This window comes from Bubalus kerabau, chromosome 15, assembly GCF_029407905.1.
Source record: "Bubalus kerabau isolate K-KA32 ecotype Philippines breed swamp buffalo chromosome 15, PCC_UOA_SB_1v2, whole genome shotgun sequence".
NCBI lineage: Eukaryota > Metazoa > Chordata > Mammalia > Artiodactyla > Bovidae > Bubalus > Bubalus kerabau.
In genome coordinates this window covers 15357274-15371068 of record NC_073638.1, presented here as the reverse complement: position 1 = coordinate 15371068, position 13795 = coordinate 15357274, and the positions used below count along the sequence as shown (strand labels likewise).

At 40.2% G+C, this 13795-nt stretch overlaps 1 long non-coding RNA gene across 2 annotated transcripts; it reads left to right on the top strand.

Annotated features, from left to right (window-relative positions):
• Nucleotides 1–3123: 3123 nt before the first annotated feature.
• Nucleotides 3124–6316, top strand: LOC129628328 (uncharacterized). 2 transcript variants are annotated; one of them, XR_008702777.1, is made up of 3 exons: nt 3124–3142; nt 3369–3486; nt 5159–6316. It is a non-coding gene; the product is annotated as an uncharacterized LOC129628328 (long non-coding RNA). The 2 variants fall into 2 exon arrangements; XR_008702776.1 differs by lacking the exon at nt 3124–3142 and having other exon boundaries at nt 3251–3486.
• Nucleotides 6317–13795: the final 7479 nt, after the last annotated feature.

Genomic DNA, 13795 nt, shown 5'->3' with positions numbered 1-13795 from the left:
GGAACCTGGTGGGCTGCTGTCTATGGGGTCGCACAGAGTCGGACACGACTGAATCGACTTAGCAGCAGCAGCAGCAGCACCTGGAACTGTACTGCAGAATCCACCTGCAATGCAGGACACTCAGAGCTGTGGGTTCGATCCCTGGATTGGGAAGATGCCCTGGAGAAGGGCATGGCAACCCCCTCCAGTATTCTTGCCTGGAGAATCCTATGGACAGAGGAGCCTGACAGGCTACAGTCCATAGGGTCACAAAAAGTTGGGCATGACTGATGCAACTGAGCATTCACACACAGGGAACTATATTCAATATCTTGAAATAACATGAAGAAAACCTGAAAAAAACACGTATAACATTCACTTTGCTGTACATGTGAGTCTAACACAACACTGCACATCAGCTATTACATTTAAATTTAAAAAATTAATCTTGAAAGGATCAGGAGCTGGGAGTGGTAATGAATGGGACTCATCAAGTGATTCTATTCAAAATTCTGTTTTACTTCATGTGGATGGACACACTCAATTTGGACACTCTCAATCTGGACTGCTCTTCTCAGGACAAGATGCCCATAGCCAGCTGTTTCTCCATGTCCAAGAGGTTTTTGCTAAACTTAATCTTGGAAAAACAAGACCACTGACAATGAAAATTATATACAAGCAAGAATAGAACCACCTTTGTTCTCATTGCCATGATCTCTTTTAGGCTCCTCTCCACTCCTGGAGAAGGCAATGGCATTCCACTCCAGTACTCTTGCCTGGAAAATCCCATGGACGGAGGAGCCTGGTAGGCTGCAGTCCATGGGGTCGTGAAGAGTCAGACACAACTGAGCGACTTCCCTTTCACTTTTCACTTTCATGCATTGGAGAAGGAAATGGCAACCTGCTCCAGTGCTCTTGCCTGGAGAATCCCAGGGACGGGGGAGCCTGGTGGGCTGGTGTCTATGGGGTCGCATGGAGTCGGACACGACTGGAGTGACTCAGCAGCAGCAGCAGCCACTTCTGAGAAATAACAACCACGAGTTCAGTGTATATTCATCAAATGTTTAACAGACATCTAGGACATCAAAAGCAGTATGTTTCACATGGTTTTGTCAATGTATCCTCACCATCACCTCTTTAAACCGTCAGTGTTGCAGGGACTTCTCCGGTTGTTCAGTGGTTAAGAATCTGCCTTGTAATGCAGGGAACATGGGATCAGTCCCTGGTCTGGAAGGATCCCACATGCCACAAGGCAACTAAGCCCATGCGCCACACTGCTGAAACCTGCCCGATGAGAAGCCTGCACGGGGCAGTGAAGAGTAAAAACTAGAGAAAGCCCATGTGGCAGTGAAGACCCCGTGCAGCCAAAAATACTAAACAAATATTTTTAAAAGTCAATATTACAGTTACAAGGCCCAAATTATTATATATAGATCCTAGTCAGTTCAATAGAGTCAACTAGATTGGTTTAATTTTTTAAATTTTATTCACGGTGCTGCAGATAGACAGGATGATAATTTCTAAAGCTTTGTGAATTCAGACAATGCTTTTTACACAACAGCTTTGTACCTAGGATTACTGGTTTGCATTCATGCTCATTTTGAACTTTCTAGGAAAAGCCAGATTACCCTCCAGTTTCCATCACTGTTGACAGTACAGGAGGGTCCTGGTTTCTCCATCTCTTGACCCACATTCTACACTGTCAGACCTAATCTAAATGGGCAACAGATAGCATTTCATTGCTTTCCCCTGACTACTAGTGATACTGCACACCTCGTGTTGATTGGCCATTTGGATTTCCTCTGTTGTGAATGACCTAAGGCTCTGTCCAATTTTTTCTTGGATTGACTATATTTTGTTGTTGCTATGTAAGACATATGTGATATTTAGGATACTAATTCATTGTCAGTTTCATGTATGATGAAAAACTTCTAGAATGTAATTTCTTTTAATTTTTTTACATCGTTTTGTCAGGGTTCTTCAGATTAGTAAAACTGATATGAGATGCATACAGCTCTTATTAGAGGAATGTGTTTACCCAGTACGAGACATCCCCTGATCTGTCAGATGGATCATCTGCAACAGGCCGTACCAGGAATATGACCTGGGTCTGGGTTCAAAAGCTTGGGGACCAGGAGTGCCCATGTCAAGTGTCCCACAGCAGGCAAATGGATGTGTCTGCTCAGCAGAGAGAGCAAACTTGCCTTTCTTCTGCTCTGTTCTATTCAGGCTCTCTGTGGTTTACATGGTCCCATCTGTTGATGAAGGCAATCTTTACTCAGTCTACTGCTGCAAATGCTAAGCTCATCCTGGGACAGCCAGGTGGACACAGCAGAAGTGATGCTTTACCAGTAATCTGGGCATCTGGGTTGACGTCCTTTAGGATTGACTGGTTTGATCTCTTTGCTGTCCAAAGAGATTCTCAGGAGTCTTCTCCAGCACCATAATTTGAAAGCATCAATTCTTTGGGGCTCAGCCTTGTTTATGGTCCAACTCTGACATCTGTACATGACTACTGGAAAAGTCATAGCTTTGATTATATGGACCTTTGTTCGCAAAGTAATATCTCTGCTTTTTAGTACACTGGCTCTAGCCCCTACCCTGGCACTTCCCTGGTAGCTCAGACAGTAAAGAATCTGCCTGCAATGCGGAAGACCCAGGTTTGATTCCTGGGTAAGGAAGATCCATCCCCTGAAGAAGGGAATGGCTACCCACTCCAGTATTCTTGCCTGGAGAATTCCACAGAGGAGCCTGACAGGCTACAGTCTATGGGGTCACAAAGAGATGGACAAGACTGAGTGACTAACACTTTCACTTTTTTCTTCTAGATTTGTCAAAGCTTTTCTTCCAAGGAGCAAGTATCTTTTAATTTCATGGCTGCAGTCACCATCTGCAGTGATTTTGAAGCCCAAGAAAATTAAATCTGTCACTGCTTCCATTTTTCCCTCATCTATTTGCCATGAAGTGATGGGACAGGATGCCAAGATCTTAGTTTTTAGAATGTTGAGTTTCAAGTCAGCTTTTTCCCTTTCCCTTTTCATCCTCATCAAGGGGCCCTTTTATTCCTCTTTGCTTTCTTGCATTAGAGTAGTATTATCTACACATCTGAGGTTGTTGATATATCTCCCAGCAATCTGGATTCCAGCTTGTGATGAGTCATCAGGTAAGACTAACTATAAGGTACTCTTCAATTGCTGCTAGACAAATTGCTAATTTCTTTTTGGCTATTTCTTAGGATATTTGCTTGGTTTGACTTTTAACCAAGTTTCTTTGTTCCTGGCAAGATTGGTTTAAAAATCAAAAAGGGACAGAAAAAAGTGTTGACCAATCAGAACCCTAATCACATAATTACTGTTGATTGCTGCTGATCAAATTATACTGTTTCCCAGGTATAAAGCTAGAGCCATCAGGACATGGGCCTGCATTTGGAGTCCGGTTCCCAGGAGAACAGTGTCTCTCTGGGTCCTTGTATAGCTGCAGTTGGAATCAGGATTTTGTTGATAGAAGGTAGGTCCCTTTACTTGTGTTATTTGTGCTTCTGAGGGAAGGAGTTATTTTCTTACCACAAGTTTTAAAAAGCAACTTTTGTTATGCACATACACACACATAGACGGAAAGAGAAAATTATACACTGGGATATTGTTTCCTTGAGTTTTATTTTTAAACAATTTTCCAACTTGTGGAGTTTATTTTCTTCTTATATTTTCCTAGTAAATTGCAAAGATTTTCAGGAAAAAAAAACACCTGATTTGTTGATCCAATGGGAATAAGAGGGTTTCTAGAACTGGGAAAGGGGTGAGTCAATTGGAAGAGACTTGAAAAACATGTGGCTTCCCTGGTTCAGATGGTAAAGAATCCTCCTGCACTGAAGGAGACCTGGGTTCGATCCTTGTGTCAGGAAGATCCCCTGGAGAAGGGAATGGCAACCCACTCCAGTATCCTTGCCTGGAGAATTCCTTGGACAGAGGAGCCTGGAAGGCTACTGTCTATGGTTTTGCAAAGAGTCAGACACAACTGAATTGACTAACACTTTCTGAAAAACATGTGTGATCAGATTAGAGATTGGATATAAGGGTATTAGAATTAGGGTGGTGCTGATTGAATTGAAATTGGAGTGAGGCATATAGAACTCAGCATGTTTCATTTAAAGGTTGAATCCTTCAAGGAAAACATTTTCTGCGTTGTAGTGTAACATCATTTGGAATTAAGATTTTAGACTAGACGAAAGCAAGAACTTTTTTGACTATCTTTTTTTCCTTTGAGGAATAAAGATGGAAAAGATGACATTTTATATCAGAAGGCAACTTTTTTCCCGGATAAAATTCGCATCTATTTATGCATTTAAAGTACAAGTATTAAATGCATGTAATTTTTAGATTTCTTCATTAGAATTATGCATTTCTATTATTAAAGGGATTGAAATCTTTTTACTGTTTCACTTTATAATTGATTATTAACTGGTGTATATGATCTATAGATTTTGAATGCTAATCAGTATCTAGAAACTTGGTTGAACTTTTTATTTCTAATAATTTGTCTAACAAAGCGAATTACTGATTAGATTTTAATTAGAATGTTTCAAATGTCTACCCATTAAGGATAATGCTAGTTAAGAATGTATAAACTTGTGTTCTGTACCTTTTTTGCCTGCTTTTGTTTACATAGGCACTCTTTCTATTCATGGTAGATTTTTGCTGCATCCCCTAATTTACCATAATAAGATTTGCGATTTGCTTGTACTTTTCTATTTATTCTTCACCTTCATGGTTTTACACTTTTAATGGTCTATGAATTGCTTTTTGGTTTCAGTCATCTATTTCTATTGGGTGTATGTTTTCTTTTGCAAATGTTTCAGCTTATATCTTTGTTTTCCTTTCCCTAATTTCTTTCAGGTTAAACCATCCCATTTCTTGAATTGAATGTTTAACTCATTTATTTTCAGACTTGCTTAATTTCCTTTTAGTTCAGTTAAATATTTCTCTTTTTCTGTCTTATGATTTGCCCTAATTTATTATTTTTAATTTTCAGCTTTATTACTCTATAATTGACATATAAAATTGTAAAATATCGAGATTTGATTGTGGTGATTTGATATACATTATGAAAGGATTACCCCCGGCATCTAGTTAACACAATTACCTCATATATTTCATTTTTGTTTTTTGGCTGTACCACACAGCCTGTGGGATCTCAGTACTCTGACCCAGGTGTGGATCTCATCAGTGTCCTCGGGAAGAGGGACCCAGGGAAGCGACTGTCCTGGCCCGGGTTAGGAGGAGCCTCTCATCAAACACGGCGCACACATCTCTGGAGCTCGAAGCTCAGTTTCTGTTTGCTGACGCCCCTTCGATGGACAGCCCTGCCCTGCTGAGCCCTCGGCTCCAGCATCCTGCTAAAGCTTCCGGATGCTGCTGTGCTCCTGATCTTCAACCCTTGGGTCCCCCTTTGGATCCTGGAAATCCAATGCACCCCGGCCCGTGCCTGCGATCGCTGGAGGGTATTGCAGCCGGTGACCTTTACGGCGCCCCCTTGATTCCTCCCAACGTCAGTGAGACTCTGACCGCGTTCCCCAGAGACGCTGCTAGGACCTGCAGGGCCCCCATAAACTTGGGTGAGGTGGTAAGGTTGGACCACTCTTATGCCTCTAAGAGTCTGGCACCAGCTGCAGAGACCAGAGTCTCCAGCATCTTTGACTATGATCCCCTGGGGCTAAAGCTAGAGGCACTTGCATCTCTTGAGTCCTGTGACGAGCTCTCCACCAATGGATGGTCTTCAATCTGTGAGCCCATGACTACTGAAGAATTTGCCAAATGTGACTCTCGGGGATTTTTTTTTAACTCTGTGTCTGTCTGCTTAGTCGCTCAGTCCTGTCCATCTCTTTGTGACCTCATGGACTGTAGCCCACCAGGCTCCTCTGTCCATGGAATTCTCCAGGAAAGGATACTGGAGTGGGTTGCTATTCCTTTCTCCAATGGATGTTCCTGACCCAGGAATTGAACCCAGGTCTCCTCCATTACAGACAGATTCTTTACTGTCTGAACCACCAGGGAAGCCCTTTGTAACTGTATTGATATTTGTTAAAGCTGTTATCCCAATGTATATCCACAAAACAAAGAAAGGTAAAATCCTTAAAATATATTTTTAAATCCAGCATTATCTCCTAAAGGAAAGTGACCTTTCAACAACTAGTCCACTCTTTTGCCTAGTATAACTTCTTTATTTACACTCCTTTCTGCCTACATTTTTTATTTTGTACAGCTTCTTGGTGCTTTCTGCTAGACTGAATGCTGCCAAGTTTGAATTGTATTTTGCATAAGTAAACTCTTCAATTTTTTAATATGCCTCAGTTTATCTTTCAACAATCTAAAGCAGAGTAATCCAGAAAAGTTAAAAGTAAATGAATCAACAAAATTATACTAAGAAAAATACAAACAGAAAGCAGAAGTCATGAATCTTAGTGTCAGAGAAAATAGAATTGACTCTCAAAGGTATATGAAAGGGCTCTAAAGGCTACATCTCACCATAAATGTATAACAGTCATGAATGCCCAGGCAACTTTGATAAAGTTTAAATTATAGAAAATCAAACAAGTTGGAAGAAACATTAAAAATAGGAGAATTTAAATTACTTAATGTGATATTTTGATTTATACTATGAAATATATGTTTGGTCCTCATTTCAATTTCTGATTGATAGCTCCTAAAACCCTTGGAATTTCCGAAGTAAATAAAGTTACATTTTATGATTTTGTTACCTTACTGTGGTAGCTATTAAACTGCCCCTAAGTCACTTAAGCATGGTTCCCCTAGCTGTTTGCTAAGGGAACCAACCCTACAATTAGAGGATTGGAATTTTTCAGCCCCACCCTAGACTTTCAAGGAGGAGGAGGGGCTGGAAATTGAGCCAATCACCAATGGCCAATCATTTAATCAATCATGCATATGTAATAAAACCTCCATAACCCCCCACCCCTTCCAAAAAAGGACAAAGTTTGGGGAGCTGCTGGGTCAGTAAACCTTTAGAGAATTGGGGACAGTATTGCACCTAGAGAGGGCCTGGAACCCCGTTTCACCTTATGTTGTGCAAGAGAGGAAAAAATGGACAGACTTAGGTGGCTTAGAAGGTAAAGCATCTGCCTGTTATGCAGGTTCGATCCCTGGGTCGGGAAGATCCCCTGGAGAAGGAAATGACAACCCACTCCAGTATTCTTGCCTGGAAAATCCCATAGACAGAGGAACCTGGCAGGCTACAATCCATGGGGCCTCAAAGAGTCGGACACAACTGAGCGACTTCACTTTAAGGATGTAGAAAACTTCAACAGCATTAACCATAAGGTAGAATTTATGTATCCGATAATAGAGGACTCCTTTTTGTCAATGCAAAAGGGTCAATCACAAAAATTGACAATAAATACATTTAGATGAATCAGATCAGATCAGTCACTCAGTCGTGTCCGACTCTTTGCGACCCCATGAATTGCAGCACGCCAGGCCTCCCTGTCCATCACCAACTCCCGCAGTTCACCCAGACTCACGTCCATCAAGTCAGTGATGCCATCCAGCCATCTCATCCTCTGTTGTCCCCTTCTCATCTTGCCCCCAATCCTTCCCAGCATCAGAGTCTTTTCCAATGAGTCAACTCTTCATATGAGGTGGACAAAGTACTGGAGTTTCAGCTTTAGCATCATTCCTTCCAAAGAAGTCCCAGGGCTGATCTCCTTCAGAATGGACTGGTTGGATCTCCTTGCAGTCCAAGGGACTCTCAAGAGTCTACTCCAACATCACAGTTCAAAAGCATCAATTCTTCCTCGCTCAGCTTTCTTCACAGTCCAATTCTCATATCCATACATGACCACTGGAAAAACCATAGCCTTGACTAGACAGACCTTTGTTGGCAAAGTAATATCTCTGCTTTTGAATATGCCATCTAGGTTGGTCATAACTTTCCTTCCAAGGAGTAAGCGTCTTTTAATTTCATGGCTGCAGTCACCATCTGCAGTGATTTTGGAGCCCAGAAAAGTCTGACACTGTTTCCACTGTTTCCCCATCTATTTGCCATGAAGTGATGGGACCAGATGCCATGATCTTCGTTTTCTGAATGTTGAGCTTTAAGCCAATTTTTTCACTCTCCACTTTCACTTTCATCAAGAGGCTTTTTAGTTCCTCTTCACTTTCTGCCATAAGGGTGGTGTCATCTGCATATCTGAGGTTATTGATATTTCTCCTGGTCCTTAGGTGAATAGAAAACACTAATAAATTCTGAAGTAAGAAAGAAGGTCAAACTCTAATTATCATGCAATAAAACTAGAAATTAACTGTAAAAATCAAGAAATACAGAAGTCTTTCCTGGAAACTAAAAAATTCTCAACTAAAAGAACTGTAGGTTAGAGGGATATAAACCACAATAGTTAATCCCCTGGAGACAAGCACATAGAATAAATATTTGTTAAATGTATAAGTGGGCTTCCCTGGTAGCTCAGCCAGTAAAGAATCTGCCTGCAATGTGGGAGACATGGGTTCAATCTCTGGGTTGGGAAGATTCCTTGCAGGAGGGCATGGCAATCCACTCCAGTATTCTTGCCTGAAGAATCCCCATGGACAGAGGAGCCTGGCAGGCTACAGTCCAGGGGGTTGCAGAGTCACATGGCTGGGCAACTAAGCACAGCTCATAGCAACTAGATAAACTCTGGAACCAGACTGCCTGATTTTGAATCCCAGCTTCCCTCTTACCAGTTTGTTTGACTGACCTTCCTAAATTATTTAACTTCATGCTGAATCAGTTTCCTCACTTGTGAAATGAGATAATAATAGTACTTACCTGATATGATTCTATGAATCAGTATTTGCAAGTTCTACGATGGATGCCTGGGACATAATAAGCATGACTGGAGTGTTTTTAGATATAAAAATGAATGAAATACATAAGAATATATGAGATTCAATGGAAATAGTAATGGGGAAAATTTACAGGCTTAATTTTTTTAATCAATAAAATTAAAAGAATGCAATTCAATTGACTTTGCTCCTGTCTCAAAGTTAGGGAAAAACAGAAAGAAAGTAGCTGGAAGGAATAAATAAATATATATATGCAGAAATAAATGAATTAGAAAAATTGTAATATAATATAACTAAGTCAACAAAAAGCTCAACTGGATACTTTTTAAGGAAAAATTAATTAAAACAGATTTCAGAAGAGGTAGAAAACCTAAGATATAGATTTCCAAGTAAGACATGCAGAAAGATGTTAAAAGGTATGCCTCTTCAAAAATCACTAGCATTAGGTAGTTTCATGGGGGAAGTGTGTGAACCCTTTAACCCACGGATCTTTTCAAATCAATTTAGGCATTCAAAAAGAAAAAAAAAATTCAAAGTTTTAGAGTAAGCATAATATTGATAGAAAAACCTGACAAATTATGTAATGAAAATAATAAACAAAAGTTATTTGTGAATATCGATGTTAAAGTTTTAAATTAAAACTAGCTGTACTGTGCTTAATTGCTTCAGTCATTTCCAACTCTTTGTGGCCCCATGGACCATAGCCCGCCAGGCTCCTCTGTCCATGGGGATTCTCCAGGCAAGAATAATGGAGTGGGTCTCCATGCCGTCCTCCAGGGAATCTTCCTGACCCAGGGATCGAACCAGCCTCTCCTGCCTTGCAGGCAGATTCTTTACCACTGAGCCACCACCAAAGCTCTAAAATTAGATGAAAGTGAAAGTCACTCAGTAGTGTCTGACTCTTTGTGACCCCATAGACTGTAGCCCATCAGGCTCCTCTGTCTGTGGAATTCTCCAGGCCAGAATACTAGGGTGGGTAGCCTTTCCCTTCTCCAAAGGATCTTCCCAACCCAGCGATTGAATTCAGGTCTCCTGCATTGCAGTCGGATTCTTTACCATCTGAGCCACCAGGTTTTAAATTAAAATTTAGCTCAGCTGTGTCCAGCTCTTCGCAACCCAATGGACATTAGCCCAAGTTCCTTTGTTCATGGGATTTTTCAGGTAAGAACACTGGAGTGGGTTGCCATTTCCTCCTCCAGGGGATCTTCCTGACCCCATGTTGAACCCACGTCTCCTGTGAGGCCTGCATTGGCAGGCTCATTCTTTACCACTTCAACACCCGAGCAGCCCCTATTTAGAGAATAACAATGATAAAATGTTTATTGCAGGGAAACAATGACGGTTTAAAATAAGGAAACCTGGTAATATGACTAATAGATCCAAGAGGGAAAGTTATATGATTGCTTTCATAAATTCAAATGGACATACGACAGAATTCAACACTCAGTTCTGTTTAAGACATGGCCCAACTGAATATTTCCTTAAACTGAAAACATTTCCTCTATTTATCTAGTTAAATATTTTATCCCCAAAGCCAGCATTTTGGTTAAGCGGGAAATAATTGAGATGTTTCTGCCGGTAATTAGAATTAGAGGTATTAACCAATGCAAAATAGTAGAGTTATAAGTGATGGAAAGGAAGAAACAATATTTCCTTTTACTAAAATTGGTATGAAAACCTTGGTTCCTGGAAAACTCAAGAAAGCTGCTATTTACACCTATCTTTTTTCCTCCTACTCTTGACCCTAGCAGGGCTCATTGCTGCCTAGATTTTACTTCTTGGGACTTTTTACCAATGGTGAAGGGCACTTCTGCATGGAAGAAGCAGACATTAATCTTCCTAAATCAAGAGGGTGGAGGGATTGAATCAGAACTCAGAACTTTTTTGTCCATCTAAAATGAGTAAAAATAAAAGGAAAGAAGGGCCAGGCATTCAGAAAGTCTCATCTGGGTAAATTGTTGGGCACTGCTGTGTGCAAAAGGGTAGTCAGAGTTAGTTCATGAGGAGGGTTCCTAAAATCAAGATTTCAGAAAAGGTCAGAGGACAAGGGTGACTTAGTTGGGGTGAGGAGGATAATCATTTAAGGAAGGAGAGGAGGTAAAGAAACAGAGGTCACCTTGCTGAACAATGTAAGAAAAGGTCTAGAGAGACCTTTCACATTTTTCTTGCTTATGTCAACGGTCACCCATACATAGTCACTACTTCAAACTTTCTACCTTTCCTGGAACTTCCGTTTTATCACTTCTTTCTCTTTTGGCAGGTGATAATGACTCCTACTGACCGGGCAAGAGTCCCTCAGTGTCCCACACCTCTCTGATCTTGTGTGGCACACTATGGATATTATATTATTACTCCACTGGGCACAGACAATATGCCGGGCACCACACCAAGCCTCAAGATCAGCACAACACACAAACTCACTCTATGAAGCAGAGACTACTAATATTCTCTTTAAAGACATGAAGATATAGAATATAGAAAAATTGAATAAAATATTTAAGGTCTCCATGTAGTAAATGTTGGGCTGAATATTCAAATCCAGATTATTGATTAAGGCTAATTCTGCATTTGAATTATCGTCCCTAGGGAAACAAACCTCTTTTCAGGAAGGTCTAAGTCTTGATTGATTTTTATACTCCCCATTGAGCCTGCTATGTTACCTTAAGCATAGTGGTCACTCGATTCATATTTATTTGAATAAACAATTAAGTTAAATCATCTAGCTAACATTTCTTATCTTTTTCTCTCCTTACTAAACATTTCTCTGAGTCTTCACCTTTCAATCTTTCTGTGGCTTTCAATTTTAGGATTAATTCTATTTTGAATTTTAGTGAGAAGTTATGGAATTGGATTAGGATATGTCTGATTGAATTAAAATATTTTGGCCTATCAGACCATTCTCTTTTACTTTGAGGATAGCTCCAATGTGGCTCAGTGGTAAAGAACTTGCCTGCCAAGCCGGAGACTCAGGTTTGATCCCTGAGTTGAGAAGATCCCTTGGAGAAGGAAATGGCAACCCACTCCAGTAGTCTTGCCTGGGGAATCCCATGCACAGAGGAGCCTGGCAGGCTACAGTCCACAGGGTCACCAAGAGTCAGACACGACTTAGTTACTGAGCATAAACGAAACACCACCAAGAAAGCATTTTACGGGACTGGGAGAAAACATTTTATGGAGCTGGGAGTATCTCATTTGAAATTAGGATTTGAGCTTCGTGGAAGATTTGCTGCCTAATTATATTCTTATTTTCTTGCTAAATGTGTGAAATTGATAGGGAGAAGCTTTTCTGTTAAAAGTTTAAAGCATTTGTTTTTCAGTTGTGGGAATATCTTTTATGATTTCTACATCAGAAGCTGTGATAAATGGAATTCTTATTTCTCCTAGATTGAAAAAAAAGTATATATGTATAAATATACATGAAAACCCAAAATACATATTATTTACACATGAATATACATAAATATGTATGTAATATACAGTTGTCTCATGAGTGAAAGCTAGTTTTGCTATGTTGTCAAGTTAAATGTTTTAAAAACAGATTTGTATCAGGCAAAAATATTTTCTTCTTATGGGAAACTGAAGGAGTGGACCAGAGCTAGAGTTGAATGGTTTTGGAAGATATTGAAGAATTGTAAAGGAATGGTACTGAGAGAATCCAATTGTTGGTGGGACACAGATCCAGACCATCAGTCTATGCTTCTTCATTTTGAGGTTGAGTCCAAAGGGGAAAGCATATTTCTGGCTCTTGAAAAATGTTCATGTGAAGTTAGGATTTCACATTTATTGAACAATTGCCTGTTTAGTCCTCAGAAAGTGAAGAAGAACTAAACAAGAAACTCTTGTGTCTTAGTTAAATAAAAAGTATGTAAAAGAAATTAAGGCAAGAGCTATTTACTTTTGAGATGGAGTTGTTGTTGTTGGGCTTCCCTGGTGTTTCAGACTGTAAAGAATCTGCCTGCAATGCAGAAGACCCAGCAGACATGGGCTCAATCCCTGGGTCGGGAAGATCCCCTGGAAAAGGAAATGGCAACCAACTCCAGTATTCTTGCCTGGAGAATTCCAGGGACAGAGAAGCCTGGCGGGCTACAGTCCATGAGGTCACAAAGAGTTGGACACGACTAACACTTTCATTGTTGTTGTTATTCAGTCACTAAGTCATATCCGACTCTTTGCAACCCTCTGGAGTTTGCTTAAACTCATGTCTATTGAGTCCATGGTGCCATTAAAAATTTTTTTTAAATCTTTACTTTTTATTTTGGTGATTAAATTTTTAAAAGTTTTATCAAGCAATCTTTTCATGTTCCAGTTTCAAAGAAATATTTTCAATCAAAATATTTTCATTTAGTGAAATGATAACAAACTGAGGTTTGCTAGCAGTGGAAAGTGTTCCGCTCAATATGTCAGCAAATTTGGAAAACTCACCAGTGGCCACAGGACTGGAAAAGGTCAGTTTTCATTTCAATCCCAAAGAAAGGCAATGCCAGAGAATGCTCAAACTACCACAAAATTGCACTCATCTCACACACTAGTAAAGTAATGCTCAAAATTCTCCAAGCCAGACTTCAATGGTATGTGAATCATGAACTTCCAGATGTTCAAGCTGGCAGAGGAACCAGAGATCAAATTGTCAATATCCGTTGGATCATGGAAAAAGCACGAGAATTCCAAAATTCTGCTTGATCAACTATGCCAAAGCCTTTCACTGTGTGGACCACAGCAAACTCTGGAAAATTCTTCAAGAGATGGGCATACCAGACCACGTTAGCTGCCTCTTGAGAAATCTGTATGCAGGTCAAGAAGCAATAGTTAGAACTGGACATGGAACAACAGACTGGTTCCAAATAGGGAAAGGAGTATGTCAAGGCTGTATATATTGTTACCCTGCTTATTTAACTTATATGCAGAGTACATCATGAGAAATGCTGGGCTGGATGAAGCACAAGCTGGAATCAAAATTTCTGGGAGAAATATCAACAACCTCA